Below are 5,754 nucleotides of genomic sequence, written 5' to 3'. Positions count from 1 at the left end.
TGAGGTGCATGTGTAGTTGTGGCTGTAACAATCCAACATGTCGGCCACTCCCTGTTTACATATTTTCTCTTGCTGAGACATGAACAATTCCAGCCCTTCCCTGCTGCACCCTCCTTGAGGGCTCCTACTTCACCGTTGCTCAAAATGACTCCCTAAGAGCACAAGAAGGCAGATAGCCACCTATTTTCTAACCGTGCGATCACTTTGAGTCCCATGGGGTCAAAGGTTGTGTTTATATCCCAAACTAGAGCTGAGCCTTATTGTTCAGGCTTTTGTACTTTGCACTTTGGCTGACAGCTGTCAAATATTTTTCTTATCTGTTATGAGTCTGCCCTCTGCTGGGCACAAAGTAACATCTTCAACCATGGCAAGTACTGCAAATGAAAATTGTATTCTCAATACAATATGTGCATTCATCCATCCATTTTCTAAGCTGTTTATCCTCACGAGGGTCGTAGGCGTGCTGGAGCCTATCCCATCTGTCTTCGGGCAGTAGGCAGGGGACACCCTGAACTGGTTGCCAGCCAATCACAAGGCACACATAGACAAACAAGCATCTGCGCTTACAACCACAACTCGGGACAATTTAATTCTATTAACCTGCCATGCATGTTTTTGGAATGTGGGACGAAACCGGAGTACCCGGGGAAAACCCACACAGGCAGGGGAAGAACATGCAAACTCCACACAGGAAATCCGGAGCTGAAACCGAACCCTGCACTGTGAGGCCGACGTGCAAACCACCGGGCCACCCATACAACATGTCAAAATACAAAATATGCAAACACTGCCCAGTCAGTCAGCAAAGGCATCTGGCCCGGATTCGGCATGAAGCTGGCACAGCTGGCCTTGAGTCGGCACTGGCATAATGCATGTGGGCCGAACACGGCCCAGGAGTGGCAAAGGAGGCACTGGCTTGACTCTGGCAAACCAGATGAGGGCCAGTTGTGGAGTGAAGTATTTGGGCCAGAAATCAATTTACAACTCCGGCCCTTATATGGCCAGCCAGTATTGAGCCACCCTTAAATGCAGTTTCAGAAAAAAGACCATGTATAAGTAAGGCGTTTTTAGGCGAAAAAAACGACCATGGAGAGTAAGGCATATTTGGCCGAAAAAAACGACCATGGATAGTAAAGCGTTTTTAGACGAAAAAAACGACCATGTGTAGTAAGGCGTTTTTAGCCGGAAAAAAACAACCATGTGTAGTAAGGCGTTTTTAGCCGGAAAAAAACAACCATGTGTCGTAAGGCGTTTTTAGCCGAAAAAAACAAAGACCATGTAGAGTAAGGCGTTTTTAGACAAAAAAAACGACCATGTATAGTAAGGCGTTTTTCGACGAAAAAAACGACCATGTATAGTAAGGCGTTTTTCGACGAAAAAAACGACCATGTAAAGAAAGGTGTTATGAGCCGAAAAAACCGACCATGTATATAGTAAGGCGTTTTTAGACGAAAAAAACGACCATGTATAGTAAGGCGTTTTTAGACGAAAAAAACGACCATGTATAGTAAGGCATTTTTAGACGAAAAAAACGACCATGTATAGTAAGGCGTTTTTAGACGAAAAAAACGACCATGTATAGTAAGGCGTTTTTAGCCGGAAAAAAACAACCATGTGTCGTAAGGCGTTTTTAGCCGAAGAAAAAACGACCATGTGTAGTAAGGCGTTTTTAGCCGGAAAAAAACGACCATGAATTGTAAGGTGTTTTTAGCCGAAAAAAATGACCATTTATAGTAAGGCGTTTTTAGCCGAAAAAAAACCGACCATGTAGAGTAAGACGTTTTTAGACAAAAAAAACGACCATGTATAGTAAGGCGTTTTTCGACGAAAAAAACGACCATGTAAAGAAAGGTGTTATGAGCCGAAAAAACCGACCATGTATATAGTAAGGCGTTTTTAGACGAAAAAAAAGACCATGTATAGTAAGGCGTTTTTAGACGAAAAAAACGACCATGTATAGTAAGGCATTTTTAGACGAAAAAAACGACCATGTATAGTAAGGCGTTTTTAGACGAAAAAAACGACCACGTATAGTAAGGCATTTTTAGACGAAAAAAACGACCATGGATAGTAAGGCGTTTTTAGACGAAAAAAACGACCATGTGTAGTAAGGCGTTTTTAGCCGGAAAAAAACAACCATGTGTCGTAAGGCGTTTTTAGCCGAAAAAAACAAAGACCATGTAGAGTAAGGCGTTTTTAGACAAAAAAAACGACCATGTATAGTAAGGCGTTTTTCGACGAAAAAAACGACCATGTAAAGAAAGGTGTTATGAGCCGAAAAAACCGACCATGTATATAGTAAGGCGTTTTTAGACGAAAAAAACGACCATGTGTAGTAAGGCATTTTTAGACGAAAAAAACGACCATGTGTCGTAAGGCGTTTTTAGCCGAAGAAAAAACGACCATGTGTAGTAAGGCGTTTTTAGCCGGAAAAAAACAACCATGTGTCGTAAGGCGTTTTTAGCCGAAAAAAAACCGACCATGTAGAGTAAGACGTTTTTAGACAAAAAAAACGACCATGTATAGTAAGGCGTTTTTCGACGAAAAAAACGACCATGTAAAGAAAGGTGTTATGAGCCGAAAAAACCGACCATGTATATAGTAAGGCGTTTTTAGACGAAAAAAACGACCACGTATAGTAAGGCGTTTTTAGACGAAAAAAACGACCATGTATAGTAAGGCATTTTTAGACGAAAAAAACGACCATGTATAGTAAGGCGTTTTTAGACGAAAAAAACGACCACGTATAGTAAGGCATTTTTAGACGAAAAAAACGACCATGGATAGTAAGGCGTTTTTAGACGAAAAAAACGACCATGTGTAGTAAGGCGTTTTTAGCCGGAAAAAAACAACCATGTGTCGTAAGGCGTTTTTAGCCGAAAAAAAAAAACGACCATGTGTAGTAAGGCGTTTTTAGCCGGAAAAAAACAACCATGTGTCGTAAGGGGTTTTTAGCCGAAAAAAAAACGACCATGTAGAGTAAGGCGTTTTTAGACAAAAAAAACGACCATGTATAGTAAGGCGTTTTTCGACGAAAAAAACGACCATGTAAAGAAAGGTGTTATGAGCCGAAAAAACCGACCATGTATATAGTAAGGCGTTTTTAGACGAAAAAAACGACCATGTATAGTAAGGCGTTTTTAGACGAAAAAAACGACCATGTATAGTAAGGCATTTTTAGACGAAAAAAACGACCATGTATAGTAAGGCGTTTTTAGACGAAAAAAACGACCATGTATAGTAAGGCGTTTTTAGCCCAAAAAAACGACCACGTATAGTAAGGTGTTTTGAGCCGAAAAAACCGACCATGTATATAGTAAGGCGTTTTTAGACGAAAAAAACGACCATGTATAGTAAGGCGTTTTTAGACGAAAAAAACGACCATGTATAGTAAGGCATTTTTAGACGAAAAAAAACGACCATGTATAGTAAGGCGTTTTTAGATGAAAAAAACGACCATGTATAGTAAGGCATTTTTAGACGAAAAAAACGACCATGTATAGTAAGGCGTTTTTAGACGAAAAAAACGACCATGTATAGTAAGGCGTTTTTAGCCCAAAAAAACGACCACGTATAGTAAGGTGTTTTGAGCCGAAAAAACCGACCATGTATATATTATGCCTTACTAAACATGGTTGTTTTTTTCGGGTTAAAACGCCTTCCTATACATGGTAGTTTTTTTCAAGTTAAAATGCCTTACTACACATGGTCGTTTTTTTCGGCTAAAAACGCCTTACCATAATCATGGTCCTTTTTTTTCGGCTAAAAACGCCTTACTATTTATTCATGGTCGTTTTTTTTCCGGCTAAAAACGCCTTACTAAACGGTCGTTTTTTTCGGCTAAAAACGCCTTACTTTACTATATACTTTACATGGTCATCTTTTTCAGCTAAAAACGCCCTACTGTACATGGTTGTTTTTTTTCGGCTAAAAACACCTGACTATACATGGTCGTTTTTTTTCGGGTTAAAATGCCTTACTATACATGGTCATTTTTTTCGTCTAAAAACGCCTTCTATACATGGTCAGTTTTTTCGGCTAAAAACGCCTTACATGGTCTTTTTTTGGTCGAAAAATACCCTACTATACATGGTCGTTTTTTTCGGCTAAAAACGCCTTACTATACATGGTCATTTTTTTTCGGCTAAAAACGCCTTACTATACATGGTCGTTTTTTTCGGCTAAAAATGCCTTACTATACGTGGTCGTTTTTTTCGTGTAAAAATGCCTTACTATACATGGTCGTTTTTTCCGGCTCAAAATGCCTTACTATACATGGTCATTTTTTTCGAGTTAAAATGCCTTACTATACATGGTCATTTTTTTCGGCTAAAAACGCTTTGCTATTCATGGTCGTTTTTTTCGGCTCAAAACACCTTACTATACATGGTCTTTTTTTCCGGCTAAAAACACCTTACTATACATGGTCGTTTTTTTCGGCTAAAAACGTCTTACGACACATGGTCGTTTTTTTCGGCTAAAAATGCCTTTCTATACATGGTCGTTTTTTTCGGCTAAAAACGTCTTACGACACATGGTCGTTTTTTTCGGCTAAAAATGCCTTACTATACATGGTCATTTTTTTCGGCTAAAAACGCTTTGCTATTCATGGTCGTTTTTTTCGGCTCAAAACACCTTACTATACATGGTCTTTTTTTCCGGCTAAAAACACCTTACTATACATGGTCGTTTTTTTCGGCTAAAAACGTCTTACGACACATGGTCGTTTTTTTCGGCTAAAAATGCCTTTCTATACATGGTCGTTTTTTTCGGCTAAAAACACCTTCCAATTCATGGTAGTTTTTTTCGTCGAAAAACGCCTTATTATACATGGTCTTTTTTTGCGTCTAAAAACGCATTACTATACAGGGTGGGTTTTTTTGGCTAAAAACGCCTTACTATAAATGGTCATTTTTTTCGGCTAAAAACACCTTACAATTCATGGTCGTTTTTTTCGTCAAAAAACGCCTTACTATACATGGTCGTTTTTTTGGGCTAAAAACGCCTTACTATACATGGTCGTTTTTTTTCGGCTAAAAACGCCTTACTAGATACATGGTCGTTTTTTTCGTCTAAAAATGCCTTACTATACATGGTCCTTTTTTTCGGCTAAAAACACATTACTATACATGGTCGTTTTTTTCCATCACTTCAAAGAAAGAAAACGGCTCTTTGTACCGGCTCGTTCACGACCGACACATCACTTGTGAAAATGTAGGTGATTGAACAGTCAGAGGTGCTGCCAAAAAGAACCCTTTCTGCACTAAAATACAATGAAATTAATTTTGATTCCGTTTGCTGCAATACAAACCGGATACTTCATACTTGACCATAAAGTTAATTTAAAACTTAGTACCTCAATTCAAAAACAAAATCTGATGTTGAAAAAAACGTCGTTTTATATCGTATTTTTACATTTACGTTTATATCATTTTTTTTATATCACATATTTTTATAACAGTCGTTTTTGAGACTTTTTTTTTAATGTGGGTCAAATATGGCTCATGAAAGATGTGGCTTAGTTGAGGTTGAATTCAGGCTGATATCAGGAACCTGTTCTGGCCCAGCGTCGGGCCGGAGTAGGGCTAGATATGGTTTTACAATGCGGCTCAGATCTGGGCCGAATGCGGCCCACATCATGGATGCCAGATGTGGGCCGAACAAATTTTGCTGCCTGGGTGCTTTTGAAACACCAAATTTAAAGCAACATGAGGCACAATCAGATTTAACCAACGCACAAAAAACACGACACAG

This window comes from Hippocampus guttulatus, chromosome 4, assembly GCF_054856545.1.
Source record: "Hippocampus guttulatus isolate MCC_2025c chromosome 4, RoL_Hgut_1.0, whole genome shotgun sequence".
Lineage (NCBI taxonomy): Eukaryota > Metazoa > Chordata > Actinopteri > Syngnathiformes > Syngnathidae > Hippocampus > Hippocampus guttulatus.
The sequence above is the reverse complement of the archived record's forward strand: the minus strand, read 5'-3'. Positions refer to the sequence as shown.